This window comes from Canis lupus, chromosome 16 (assembly GCF_011100685.1).
Source record: "Canis lupus familiaris isolate Mischka breed German Shepherd chromosome 16, alternate assembly UU_Cfam_GSD_1.0, whole genome shotgun sequence".
Taxonomy (NCBI): domain Eukaryota; kingdom Metazoa; phylum Chordata; class Mammalia; order Carnivora; family Canidae; genus Canis; species Canis lupus.
Window position 1 is genome coordinate 22594084 of NC_049237.1, and position 15501 is coordinate 22609584.

Here is a 15501-nt window from a genome sequence, read left to right on the forward strand (position 1 = left end):
GTTGACTTATTTTATAATTTAAGTTATAAATTTGCTGTGGAATTTTTTCAGGTAGGAAAATATTTTCAAAGAAAGTGTTAGTAGTTTTGTAGTTGATGGATGTTCAACATAATGTCAGAGTGTAGAACTTGCCTCTCATTTTGTTCTGAATATAAGTTGAATAAGCCCACATTTTAGCTACATAAATTCTGAAACTATAAACATCAAAAAGGAGGGCTATTTTAATGCTCTAAAATTTGTCATTTGGTAAAAATGCCACATAGATGTCTCACACACACGCACCGAACAACAGGGATTTATCTTCAAATCCATTTTGTTCCGAAAAATGACTTTTTAGTTATTCTTGAATATGAGATTTTCTCCTTTAATTTTTTTCTCATCTGTGGTTTACTAAGGAAAGTGCCCATACCGGATAGACTAGTTTATATTGCCTACCCAGTAATAGTGCTTCTAGTAAATGATTAATTCTACAATGGCTGTCTGTAAAAGGACATTTTTTTCTCTTACTATCTATTTTGGCCTTCAAACTTTAATTTTTATTTTCTCTGAAGAATAATTTTTGCTGCATTTGAAGGATCTGTGTAGATGTAGGCTTGAAGGTAAAAGAACAGATTTTAAACCTCCTTTCTTTCTCTGCTTTGTGCTCTTCTTTTTCTTCTGTTTCCATTCTCTTCCTGTACTGTTTATATTGAGCCTTTTACCCTTGCCTTAGTTACCTCTCCAGGATTCACTTTCTCATTTCCTTTGCCCTTGGCTCTGTCTCAGCCTCTCTTGAAGGCTCTTAGTCAGTTCACTGTTCCCTTTTGTCATAGTAACAGCCACACTCCTAGGAGTAGCAGTCTCAGGAGTGGCTGGGACCAACCCAACATCATGTCCCACAAACAAGTCCCGAATGTTGTGGATTTCAGCAGCTCTGTGCAACTAGACCAGAGTTGTCACCATGCAGTACTGTTTAGAAAGAAGGAAAGAAAAATGGGGAAAAGGATGAGAAAGAAGCTCCTACTGTTTAAAACCTAGATCAGTTCCCTGCTTGCTCACTGACAGAAGAGTCAAACGACAAGGTAGAGGTTGATATAAATATTTAGGGAAATGTGATTATGACATCAAACATTCTGGATGTTAAGGGAAGTAATTTGTAATTTTAAATACAGTGAGCCACAGACTTAGGGAAACCAGTTGGAAAAAAATCTCCACTTAAAATGACCTAAGGGGTGGTAGAGGAAAACCTAGTAGAGACTAGATTGTCAAAACAAGTGGATTTTTCCCCCCAGAATTATGGCTATTTCAGAGCAAAAGTCTGAAAGAGAAAAGTTTGCTCCATATAATTAGTATCATTTAACCAATAATACCATATCACCAATGTAGTCAGTCTCCCAAGCATTACATTATAGAAAGAATCCAGTGTAGAAAAGGCTGAAAGATAAAAGAAGTCTTTCCACCTTCCCTTTCCAAAAAATCATATGGACCCAGGAATCACCTATTTCAATCTCACCCTCAAGTGGAAAGCCCTTCTACAATATTTTTAACAGGTGACATTACTTCTGGTGACAGAGAAGTAAGTCATTGCCTCACAAAGCAACCCATTCCTTTTTTTAACAACCTTCCACTAATGAAGTGCTGACACTCATGCACTCTTCACTGTATACAAGGCATAGGCCTGAGTGCATTCTCAGTGCTTTAATTTAATCCCCACATGAACCTGAGCAGCAGGTCTGTGGCTTAGAGTAGGTAGCCTGACTTATGGAAGGGACAGAGTCTGGATTTAGGCCCATCTGACTCCAGAGTGTTTGCCGTAACCATAATGCCATGATGTCTTAGATCATATTTCCCCGGAGTTTCCACCGTGCACCTTGGTCTGGATCCTAGAGGACAAACCATCAGTCCAATTTGTCTTTCCCTCCAATAACCCTTCAGACACTTGAAGATGGTGACTGGGTCATCTTCCCATCCTTCCCCTTAACTCTTCTCTTCACTGTTAATTTAACAGCAGATTTTTTTTCAGCCTCTGTCATTCTGATGACCCTCTTCTCAGGATGGGTACCCAGGAAGAAACATAATAGATAAGATACAGAGTAATAATTATAGATGAAATTTTCATTTTTAGCTATCCAATTCAGTAACAGAAAAAATTTTTGAGTAACAAAAAATTATCTTTATAAATATCTGCTGTTGCATGTACTTATGTGTACTTGCAAATCTTTTCATTAGTAACATTATAACATAATTGCCATTCTAAACATATTATAGTGCTACATAATGATGATTTATTGCCCATACTGAATTATGTTTCAGGAGCTAAGAACAGATTTGATGGAGGCAACTATTTCTGTGTATCTTTATTTGCTACCATGGCAACTAATTAAAATAGGTTTGTTTAATTAATTAGTTATTGGTGAAACACTATGAAGATGAAAACTGGTATTAATAGGTGCACAGTGTTTAGTATTGATGCTAGTGTTATCATCATAAATGGTAAAGTGTTCATGGCCAGAATAGATCAGTTCATTTTTTCATTAACAGTCATAATTTCATTGTTGAATTAGGAAGTTTTTTTTTTAAACTTCTTTTCATTTCTTTTCTTTTTTTAAACAAATTAGTTTCTCTTTTATACTTCTCTTGTCCAAATCTTAACTAAAGTTTCCTGATGAAAAAGGAATATCTTCTGATGGTGAATATAGTGTTCAAATACCACTGCTGGGCCTTTTAGCTTCCTAAAGCTGAACAAAGGATATGGAGATTGCCAGGTGTATAAAGCTGGAAGAATTACCACAACATCTCCCCAGAACTATTTCCAGAAATGGCGCAAGTGGTTGTTTGTGGGGGAGGTTTACGTTCCCCCAAATCTTGTTAACCTCCCCTAAATACTACCAATGCTTATGCAATTAAGGTAAAAACAGCCACTTGCCAAGAAGATGCAGCTCCATGACAGCCTGCAGCCTTCCCCTTCTAATAGATTGGCCCCAATTCTGTCCTAGGTTAAAATTCTAGAGCTGCCACTGCCTATCTGCCTCCTGCCGTGACCTCTTGAGTCTCCAGGGAGATCTTAAAGGTGAGCTACTATCATGGAACTTAAAAGTGGGAAGACCTACCAGAGGCCTTTTAACCAGCTCTCTGAATTCTAATAGATAAGGTAATTTACAAATGAGGAAACAGAAAATTCAGATTAGATGAACTCAGAGCTTGTTGGGCTGGGTTGGGTTGGACTGCATCTAGACTAGACTGTAGTAGCATTACATGGCTGGGGTTGGAAATCTCACCACAGATAGCCCAAAAATACCTTTAGCTTTCTTAGCTTAGACCAGATCCATGTACTTCTGGCTAGGTCCATTTAAATGGGCTAAATGGACTATCTTATTGCCCGTACTTGAAATGCTTAGGCCTGGGCTCCTCTTTAGATGATACCTCACCCCATCATCCACCTCGAGTTAGAACAAGCCAGGGGTATGAAGAAGGATGAATTTGCCTTCAATATTTCCCTTCCTTTGATGCCCTGTGCTTCTGTTTCACAACTCTCTAGAACTAACCCTTTTAGCAATATCTTATGCTCTTTAACATCCTCTGTGCTCCAACCTTTCCTACTGCACATTAGAATTTACCTGTCCTTGAGGTCATTCTACATTACTAACAAAGGAATGTTATAGACAAGTCACTACCAGTGTCTTCAATCCCAGGTTATATATTTGTTTGAAAGAATTCTTCTGTCGGAGTGCTTGGGTGGCTCAGTCAGTTTGAGTATAGCATTCTTTGTTTCAGCTCAGGTCAGGATCTCAGCGTCCCAAGACTGAACCTTGCTTCTGGCTCCCTGCTCATTGGGAAGTCTGCTTGAGATTCTCCCTCTCCCTCTGACCCTCTCATTATGTGCTCTCTCTCTCTCTCTCTCTCTCTCTCTCTAAAATAGTCTTCTTTAAAAAGAAAAGAAAAAGAATCCTCTGTCCCTTAAATCTAAGGAGTGATAGGTGTGCCTAGGTGATCTCACTCAGTTAGGCATCTTCCTTTGGCCCAGGGTCCCAGGATGGAGCCCTGCATCAGGCTTTCTGCACAGCAGGGAGTCTGCTTCTCCCTCTGCTCCTCCCCTCATTGTGTGTGTGCTCTCTCTCTCTCTCTCAAACAAGGTCTTAAAAAATAAATAAATAAACCTAAGGAGTGGTTGAATGTAACCATTTCAAGGCCCATGGCAAATCAGTGGGAGAACTTTACGTGCTGAAGAATCTAACCTGAGGAAGAAAGGTCTGGCTTGCAATATATCAAATGGGATGCTGTTCAAATACAGCTTATATGAAACTGCCTGCTAAAGACATTGTAGAGAGAATTCAGAGGAGATTGGGTCAGATGGCCTTTCAGATGACTTCCAACCTAAAATTCTGAAAAGACTGTGTTAAATCAATAGCCACTTGATTCAATGTTGATCAATGGCAACCTGGAGAGTCTTTCTCACAGCATGTTGTGGAAATCTATTCTTAGCTCTTTGCAGTGCTTATCAAATTTATCAAGCTTATCACTTCTAGTGTTGGAATTATTAGCCAGCATGTGACATTATAAGAAACAAGGACTCAAAAGCTCTCAACAAGCTGGGACATGGACTGATCTATCAAGGTGACTTTGGAATACATCTTTCTTTATAAAAATATCCATATTTCTTCTCATTCTTATAATCTGTTTTGTGTTCTTATTTCAGAATTTCAGAAACTAAGCACTGTTCCTAAGTTTGTGATCCTTTTTCCTTTCTTTACAGGATTTTTCACTCAAAAGCAAACTTCCTATGGGACACCTGGGTGGCTCATTGGTTGAACGTCTGCCTTTGGCTTAGGTCATGATCCTGGGGTCCTGGGATGGAGTTCTACATTGGGCTCCCTGCAGGGAGCCTGCTTCTCCCTCTGCCTGTGTCTCTGCTTCTGTGTCTCTCATGAATAAATAAATAAAATCTATTTTTTAAAAAAAGCAGTCTTCCCTTGACCCTATTAATTTCCAAAAATTTATCTCTCTCCTTCCTTGATATTCTAAACTTTTACCAAAAGAAATAATAACTAAATTTTTTTAGGCAGTTACTATGTGTCAAGTATTGGGGTAAACTATTTAAATGAATTATTTCATTTATTTCTCATAATACTTAATGTGATAGATATTAATTTTATTCCTGTTTAATATATGAGGCAATAAGGCATAAAGACATTAAAAATCTTGCCCAAGGGCATACAGTAAATGCTGAAGTCTAGATTTAAATCCAAGCACTTTAATTCCAGAACTCTTAACCATTAAGCCCCTCATCCTTAGTCTCTCAATCCTGAGCAATTTGACTTTTTATCCCACATTGTTGAAACTGCATCTCCTTCTGCCCAGTACTTACCCTACTTGACCTTTCCTATATTGATTTTCTTTCTTCTTTGACTCTGAGACCACATGGATCTTTTTCTTTGCAAATTGCTTCCATAAGTAAAGATTCTGATCTTTACTTTTTTTCCACCTCTCTTCTTTCCCTGTTCTTTTTCTTCTGTTACTCTACTCTTGGCAATGTCATCCTTTCCCACAGCTGCAATTACAAAGTCAATGCAAGTATCTGAGCTCATTTCTGAGTTTCAGTTTTTACATCTATGGTATATGACATATTAGTCTAAGTGTTCCAGTAACACTTCAAACTCAGCATATCCAAAGTTGAACTTATCATGTTTCCTTTGCCGTTTTAGCTATACCACCAACTTCATCTCTTCCTGCTGACTTAAATGAGATGGTGTGGTGTTGTGGAAAAAACACAGATTGGGGAAATTTATACACATCTTTCATTCCACATAAATTCAGTCTTAAAATGGAAAGGAAAGTTTTCTGATAACAAATATATTCATTTCATCAACATATATAGAATATCTACTTGTGGCACGTAGTGAAGAATGAAAGAGACAAAGTCCCTAACTCATGGAGTACAATAGGGAGGCTGACAATAAACATCCACACAAATAAACACGTATAGAATTGTTAAGTCATTATATTGTACATCTGAAACTACTATAACAGTGTGTTAATTAAAATTGAATATAAAAAATAATATAAAGGAATAATAAAACTATGAAGAAAAATAAAGCAGATCAAGCATTTATGAGTGATGTGAGGGGACCTATTTTAGTTAGGCTGATCTGAGGAGATGCTATTTGAGCATTGATCTGACTAAATGAGGAAATGTGCCATACACAGATGCATGGATAAAGCTCAGCAGGCACAGGGAGCAGCATGCAAATATCATGAAATGGGAACAGCAAAAAGACCCATGTGGTCAGTGCAGAACACTTAAGAAGGTGAGGGGCAGGAGACTTAGGCAGGAAGCCAGGCCATTGGACCCTAAGGCCATAGTAAGAATTCAGATTTAGATTTAAAGCATGGTGGGAATACCTTAGAAAACTTTAAGCCTGAGAATAGCTCGACCTGATTACATTTTTAACTGTTCATTTGCTGCAGTATGAAGAATAGATCATGGAGGTTGGGGCAGGACAAGAAAGATAGCAGAAAAGACCTGCTAAGACTCAGTGGGTTAGGTAAGAAATTATGGTGGCTTAGACCAGAATATCAATGCAAATGATGAGTTTGTTGAATAAGCTACTTGTGAAGTACTATGTCTCTTATTGGAAGTATCCAGGCAAAAGGGAGGGGAGTAGTTAGGGATGCTGTCTGTGAGTTGTGCTTGGACCACATAGTATGTAAGATTTCTTTAACTTCAACATTTTACATACTGTGAGACTTGATCCCATTTTATGTAGAACCTACCTTATTTACGTTTGTATGGCCCCCTACATCCTGTGAGTCAGAAGCCAAATGGGAACGGCATTATCTCAGAGAAGGCTCTTCTGAGTTGGTCTAGCTAATTATCCTATCCTATCTTTAGCAGCTCATACGACCCTAGCATGGTAACACTGCCAAAGTGAATGGGCCCCATTTTATGACACTCATTTTATGTTATGTTATTTTATTTTTTAAAAAAGATTTTATTGGGCAGCCCCGGTGGCGCAGCGGTGAAGCTGCCTGAAGCCCGGGGTGTGATCCTGGAGACCCGGGATCGAGTCCCGCATCGTGCTCCCTGCATGGAGCCTGCTTCTCCCTCTCCCTCTGCCTGTGTCTCTGCCTCTCTCTCTCTCTCTGTGTGTCTCTCATGAATAAATAAATAAAATTCTTTACAAAAAATAAAAAAATAAAAAAGATTTTATTTATTTATTTATTTATTTATTTATTTATTTGAGACACAGAGGGAGGCAGAGACATAGGCTCCCCTGAGGGGAGGCTGCTGTGGGACTCGTTCCTGGGACCCCAGGATCACACCCTGAGCAGAAAGCAGATGCTCAACCACTGAACCACCCAGGTGTACCTTATTTTATTTTTAAAAAATTTATTTATTTGAGAGACAGTGAGTACACTCATGAGTGGGGAGAAAGGTAGAGGAGGAGGGTGAAGGAGAGGGAGAGAGAATCTGAAGCAGACTCTGGGCTGAGTGCAGAGCCTGATGCAGGGCTGGGGGCTCCATCTCAGGACTAGGAGATCATGAACTGAGCTGAGACAAAGAATCAGTTGCTTAACCAACTTAGTCACTCAGGCACCCTGACACTTTTTAATTATGTCCCCTGAGCCTTAAATTCATGGTAAAAAAGGTATAAGTTTGTGAGGACTAAATGAGAAAATATATATGAAAACCATAAACTATAAAGTCATATACAAATCTAAGTTACTATTGTTTATTTAAGTAAAATTCAATACAAAAGGTGCGACCAAATATTTTCTCTGTCACCTTGTAACTGCTAGAAATGCTGTACCTCTTGAACTTTCCTGAGCTGTACATAAAGATAGCTAAAAGCTGTAAGTCAATATGTATCAGATAAACACACTGGACTATATGCCCAGACAGCTTTTAAATAGATAAGACAACAGTAAGGATGTGTCCCAACATGCTCTGAACAACCAGGATTTCTCTCTGTTGATCTTGTCAGCAAAAATATTCTGATTGATCTTTTCTCATTAAAAAGAGACCAAAAATCTTATTTGCTAATAATATTTTAAAATATGTGCTTTTATAGAGTTAAGTGAGTGAACATATTTGAGAAATGGAGACAAGAAAAAGAGACAATCAAAATGCATTTTGTTGTAAATTCTCTTTTGGATTCTTACCTTGTACATTTTCATAACTTAGAGTTCTACATGAATTCTATCATCAAACTTTAAGGGAAAAAGAAAATTTCTCTTTTCATTAAAATTGTCTTATTTTATGTGTATGTGTTTATATGGGAACAAAACATAACTGATTAGAAACAGCTGGATGAACATGTGGTTTTTAAAACTTATATAACAAAGGAGAAGAAAAAGATTCAGATTCCCACATTACACCTAACATATGGTATTTCATCCCTGTGGGCTCTTTTTTTTTTAAGGATATCAGATTCCAAAGTGATTTTACAGGTGACCGAGCTTCTAGAATTACATTCTGCAAAATGATTTCCCTTCCATATGCTTAATGAACTGTGGGATGAGGGTCCTATGTAAGTCCTCAACATGTTTCCACGGAAAACTGGCACATATTTAGAAGAAATATATCAGGCATGATACATCTAGTTCTATAATACATAAAGTTAAAAAAAATCATATGTAACAGCTGAATGTTAGTGATTGAAATACCAGAAACTTTTATTCTGCGCCAGCAAAGTAGGCAGTCTATGAAATTGACCAGGTCTAAACACCAATAGAATTTCTGCAGTTTTCTTTAGAAAAAAAATCGAGGATATAAACAAAAACCATGCATGAAAGTGCTTTTTTAACGGGTCACTGAAACTTAAAATAGCTGAATTCATGAAGAACTCAAAGGAGTATCATAAATCCACATAATGCTCTTGAGCACAGACTTGGGCGTTTTAATTTCATTCATAATGCTTGAGTTTGCTGCCAAAAGTTCAATTTTCTTTCTTTTTTAAATTGAATTAAATGCCTGTGAAAGAATCATGCTTTCTAAAAAGAAAGCACAACTTTACAAGAGAAGAATAATTGCTCTCATCTCCAGTTAAAAACGACTACCATTCTCGTAAGATCAAATAAAGAAATATTTTATCAGTGAGTTGGCCAATAATGTAAGTAAGAGGGAGTTAAAGAAAAATATAGCCCTTACTCTGTCTTATCTCTACTCTATAATTATCTGGTTCTTGCCCTTAAACTACTTGGACCTTATAGAAATAAAAGGTCTGAAAAGGGGAGAGAGGACAGAACAGAAGAGTTGGAAAAAGAGCGGACTCAAGACCTGACACATATTAGCCAGGAGGACAATTCTGTGTTCAGCATCAGACCACACATTTTGTCAAATACTACAGACTAGCAAATAGCATATTCAGCAAAAATGGCTGTGGAAAGAATTCATATGTGCAGAATCATGCTGCATAAACAATATTTCAAACAGTTTTAGTGGTCATTTATGGTCAACCTTTCCATATACTGTGATATTCAGCCAAACACAACTCAAACAGCCCTCTCATCTGTCAGTGCTTTTGTGGGGCTGAGTGCTGTCCTTTCTGGGCAGCAGCTGATATGTCCTGTGAACTTGACAAATCTGAGCTGAAAGAGAAATGGATTCAGACTATTATTTTTTCAGGTCACTTTTAGGTTCATAGGTGAAAAATACCTTGACCACCTCTCATGTCCAATCTCAAATACTCACATAGGACTTAACACATTATGATTTTTTTTTTTTTTTTTTTTTTTTTTTTTTGCAGGACCTGAGTCTTTTTTGTTTTCTGTTCCACATGCTGGAGCAGCTACCTCTGAGAATCCAGGCCAAGGACTGTCTCCTGCCCCTACTGCAGGTCCTCTGTCCCTCAACCACATCTGGACCATGTCCTGTTTGCATTGGTGATTTCTATGAATCAGCTTTTCATTTGCTTGGTTCTCAGTTTGGTTCCTCCTTGTCAGTGTCTATCACTTTCATTAAGTACTCTCTACTTAGTATCTTATCCAGGCCCTCAGTAGTTTACAATTCAATTGCTCCACTAGCTGGTACCCTACTGCTTTTCCTCCCTTATCAAATCTATACTGCTTACTAATGCCAGCCTATATCTTCCATTGTAGCATCTCCCTTCTCTGAGCCAGCCTAGTGTATTGCAAAGAACCTGGGTTTTGGAACATCAGATAGGATTCAAATCTAGGTTCTATTCTTAATTAGTCTAAAGAAGTCACTCTATCCTTAAACCATTTACTAATCTGCAAATGGGTTAATCCCTGTATGGCTGTTGAATAGATTAAATAAGATTTTATCAATTATATCTGAGAAAGCATCCAGCACTCCAACACAGTACCCAGCTTATAGCAGATATTAAATGAATATAAATTATCATCTGTTCTTTTCACTATATTTACTGTCCTTTTCAACTCATTCCATAGTCCTTAATCTAGCGACTTCCAGTGCCCAGGACTTGGTCTCCAGGACTTTGTAGTCCAATGAGGACAAAGACATGAAAATAATTACAATAAACCATGAAAAGTACTGTGGAATTTAAAGACATAAGAAAGAATGATAACCTTGCTCTATGAATACCATAAAACTTCATAGAAGAGATTCTTCAAGAATGAAGAGGAGTTTGGTGCAGAGATGAGGAAGCCTGTGAAGAAAAATGTGAAGACTTAGGTATGTTCCAGGGAGAGACAGAGATGACTTTGAAAAAAGTTAAGGTCTAAATTATGAAAATCCTTGAATGGCATTATCAGGGATTTGGACTTTATTTCTCACAGGAAATAGGGAGAAAATTTTAAGGAGAGGTAATAGAAAACTAAGAGATTCACAGTATCAAACCCTTGACCAAAGGGCCTAGATTTTCCTTTTTTTTTTTTTTAAGATTTTATTTATTTATTCATGAGAGACACAGAGAAGAGAGAGAGGCAGAGACACAGGCAGAGGTAGAAGCAGGCTCCATGCAGGGAGCCCGACATGGGACTCGATCCTGGGTCTCCAGGATCAGGCCATGGGCTGAAGGCGGCGCTAAATGGCTGAGCCACCAGGGCTGCCCTAGATTTTCCTTTCGTATGTCTCTTATTTTCAATATATCAGAAGCGTTAAGGGACTTGAGAATGACAGTAGCAAAACTCCCTTGAATATGTCAGGCATCTTTCTTGGAAAAATAAAACACATTTTTAAGCAACAGCATAGAGCACTTGAAAATAGCAGTTCCCAGTTGTTGTTCTCTAAGACTGACTCTATAGAAGTTCACCAAGTAGTTAGAAAATTTTGGGCTCTTGCAAAGATGAAGTTTCTTTATAGCACAAAAGAAAGGTAATAATTCCTTCCCTTAGTGACATCTCCATTGAAAGGGGAAGGAAATCCTAGAAATGGAAGGAAGTTAAAGAAACCGACTATCTGATTCAGCTAAAACTCAGCTAGTGTTGAGAGGGCTGAGAAGAGGCTATTAACAATTGTTGGCCATCTCCTAGGTGCCGGCATTATGCTAGATGCTTTATATCCACTAATTCATTTAATTCTCACAATAACCTGCCAGGTAGGCATTTTGATCCCAGTTGAATTCAGGATTCTATCAACCTAATCATTACTATGTTCTCAAATGCTTTTCTTTATATCACTTTTTAAGCCATAACCATCATCCCTTATGCTCTTAATAAATGGTTGCTAGGACAATTGAAATCAGTTTCAAGTTTAGAATTCCAAGATTCTTATTGGAATCATCCAGTGGGGACCAAAAAATGTTGTTTAGAAAAAGATGAAATAATTAGATCCTACACTTTCACATCTGATAGGGATCCTGATTTATTCATCATTTCAGCATTGATCAATTTCCTTTCTTGGGGCATCACTTACTTATTCACTAAACATGAAGTAAATTCCCAGCACCATGCATCTGTTTGAAGTCAGACTTAACAAAGGGCCATGCTTACTCCCTACTTAATTGTACTCCCCTTATCATTTCCTTCTGCCTCTTGAAATACCCAAGTATACTCTTGCCTTAAGTTTTTAAGGCAAGATAAACTTTTTTCTTACAAATTTGATCCAATGTTGGATTATCCAAATGAAACTCCAGATGCTAACCTATTTAATAAGATCTGATGACGTTTTGTTAGAGTCAACAAAAGAAGTTTCACAGAAATACTGTTGGCTAAACAGTATTTAATACTGAAACTTACTATCATTCAATTCTTAGCAAGTGAAATGATTGGTTAGTCCTGCAATAGAAGAAAAAGCATTGAACTGAGTAGGAACAGGGACAAAGTTCTCAGGTGTGAGCCTCAGGGGAATACTTGTCTTTGATCAAGAGTGCTCCCTATCCATCCTCAATCCACATACTATCTGAAGAATTAATAATTAAATCTTATGACTGGCATCCTTGGGACCAAGAGCTGCCAGCAATTATATTTGCCAGCATATCCTCTACAAACTCCACCACCTCTGTGGGGCTCACTGCCAGCAGGCCTCTCATTCCTGTGTATGCGGGGACATATATCTGTTTGCAGGAAGCAGGAACCAAACTATGTGCCTGAGTAGACAAGTATTAAGAGCCTCAACAGAGAAATGCAATGCCACTCTGCTGTTTATTTGCTAATGACAACATGCACTATTGATTTGCAAGCCTGTAGTTCTTGGCACTCTGGAGCAGCCTTTATGGACCTCCACGAGGCTTCTAGGCTACAGCACTATGACTGCAGTGTGCAGACTTCATCACAAAACAAGGGATTCAGGATTGTGTGATTGGAGGGTCCACAAGATGCTCATTTATCATAGAAGATCTTCTACCCAGATGATAAAATTCTACCATTAAGCATTCTTGCCTTAGGTGAGCATCACTCTTCCTGTGGCTGTCTTCCTCAGATGCAAACCTCCGGGAGTAGAAGTACAGGGGACAGATAAATGGAAGAAAGGACAAAGAAGAAGGAGATACAGAGGGTGGGTGGGGGAAGGAAACACAACCTTTACTTCTGCACAACTATACTATTGAGCCCAAAGGGCAGGGATCATGTCTATTTACCACTATCCTCCCACATCTTACATAATACCTGGCACAAGGCAGGCATTCAATAGGGACATGTTGAATTATGTGAATTAATAAGTCAGAGAACAGCCCCTCTCCTTCCTAAGAATGGGAACCTCTTCGAACGAACAAGGATCCCAAGGTGCCGATGCTCCAGGCAGAAGCTGGCCATCATACTGCACTGGGGGCTAATGCTGTGGCCAGATGGGCCTCCTGCTTTGAAGTTTCTGCTGTGAGGTGACATCTACTTAAAGTTCAGTTGGGCCACTGAGTGTCTTAATGGTTAGATTTTTTTTTTTTTTTTCAGATGAATCTTCCTTCAGATCTACTTTCCACCTTTGTATGCAGCAGTTCCACTGACAAACCAGTTAGCATCCTTGGCTTGCCTAAACCTAGAACAAACAGTATGGGCACAACCAAACACTTCAAAGAACAGGGCCAAAAGCTTCTACTTCATTCTCTAAAGCTTCTGTCAGAAGCAGCAGCCAGGGTGAGGCCAAGCTTGAGAGCTGCCCTCAGGGACTGAAATTAAATGCCAGTGAACCTGGTAGGGCAATAGAGCCAACTTCTTCGGCTCTTCAAAGAGAAGTGGCCCTACCCTCTTCTACAGGCCACAGGGTTCTGGCAGACCTAACACCTTGGTGGCTAAAGCAGCTAGAGACATCTTTTATGGGATCCTTTTATAAGGTCAGGGTGTACTTTGTCTCCCCAAAGCCCACACCCTTGAAAGATTTCTGAAGAAACGGTTTATAGCACTAATCATGGTAAAACAAACAAACAAACAAACAAACAAAACCATTTAACTTACAATGATATACGGGTAACCTATGAAAGGTACTTCACTACTGAATTAATACTTTGTGTACTCTAGGCAATTTAATTGCCAAGGTGCTAGCTTATTTATCTTCATAAGAGAAATGAGAAAGAAGAAAGAGAGGAGATTCCAAATCATCAATATGGTCAATACATGTGAAACCTATGTGATGTTGAGTTGAAAGAAATGGAAGGCAATTTGCTTAAGCAGTAGGCAGCCTCATTCACAAAATACAGAAAATTGTCACAGAGTCAGATTTATTCCATATGAGCAGGAAAGCAAGGAAACTTAATCAGGTTTTCTCATTTTACATGGATTTGGTAGAGCTACATGAGGCTCTGTATTAGTTTGCTAGGGCTGCCATCACAAAATACCACAGACTGAGAGGATTGAATAACAGAAATATGTTTCAGGAGGTAGAAGTCCAAGATCAAGTCATCAGCAGGTTTGGTTTCTCCTGGGGCCTGTCCGCCTTGGCAAGCAGATGAACACTTGCTCTCTCTGGCCCCCAGGATTGCCCCTCGGTCTGTGTGTGGTCTGTGTCCTAATCTCTTCTTATAAGGAAACGAGTCATATTGAATTAGGGCTCAATCATCCAACCTCATTTTATCTTAATTTCCTCTTTGAAGGCCTTGTCTTCAAATACAGTCACATTCTGAGGTGCCAGAAGTTAAGAATTCAACATATGAACTGGAAGTAGGGAAGGGAGCATGGTTCACAGGCTATCAAAGGAGATTATACTCTCCAATGAGGAGGGAGGAGCATATTTCCTACATTGTAGTCCTACACATAGGCAGGAGCTCAGGGATTCCTTACACCTAAATCGTATGTATGGATGCGCTTCCTATGCTTCTAACACTTTCCTGTGCCTCTAAGATCTATGACAGAAGATAACAGTAAAGATGGCTTTATTTTCTTATTTAATGAAAAGGGAAACATCTAGGTGTTTATCCTCTTGGCTCCTGAGCATGCTTTAACTAGTGAGAAGGCAGAGTGGCCTGGCAAAATCTGGAGTCTGAAGCCAGACTCCCTGCATTTGGATCCCATCCCTGCCACTTATTAGCTTCACCTCTTATTTGACTAACCCATTAGTAGAAAACAATCACAACAAGGAAAGGAATGAAACACTTAAATTCTTAGTTCCAACCAGTACTGAGCAGAAAATTGAAGTCTTGAAGAAGCCAGGATTTTAAAAACATAGCATTTCTGCTCAAACAAGCCAGCCAATTCGTGACGGCGATTGCAACAATTCTTAGATCAAGATCTCACTACTTATGATGTAGGTTAAGGAGGCCATGTCAGCTCTGCTAAGTTTGTTTTTGACAAATGCAATTTGGAAATTAGGAAAAAAAAGTGTTCTAATTTAAGTGATTCCACCTCTCCTGGGCCCGGGAGGTTTGCCTGAAGTTCTTTTAACTTGCCACAGAAATGCTGTGGGTTTCAGAGTCTACATATCCCTGCCTGTCAAATGGATTTTGGCTATGAGGCTTAGAGATTTTAAAAGGTATAGAATTAAACAAATGGGCTAAGGACCTCCTGTGGGCCAGAACCTAGTCACATACAAGCCTCTGTCCAGAAGAAATGAAGTCTCAGGAAGAAAAGAATCTGCCCAAGGTCACTGGACTTATACAATTTGGAGATGGAACCTTTAATTCCCAATTCTAAGTCTAGTGCTTGACCCCTAAACCCTCTACACTGTTCTTCACC

At 38.8% G+C, this 15501-nt stretch overlaps 1 protein-coding gene and 1 long non-coding RNA gene across 5 annotated transcripts in view; one reads left to right on the forward strand and one right to left on the reverse strand.

The window, feature by feature from the left end:
• PSD3 (pleckstrin and Sec7 domain containing 3) overlaps window positions 1–15501 on the reverse strand; it is a 594054-nt gene that overhangs the window by 529556 nt on the left and 48997 nt on the right. The gene's annotated exons all lie outside the window — the stretch shown is intronic.
• LOC111090269 lies at window positions 460–4873 on the forward strand. The gene is made up of 3 exons (XR_005371407.1): window positions 460–599; window positions 2976–3049; window positions 4733–4873. It is a non-coding gene; the product is annotated as an uncharacterized LOC111090269 (long non-coding RNA).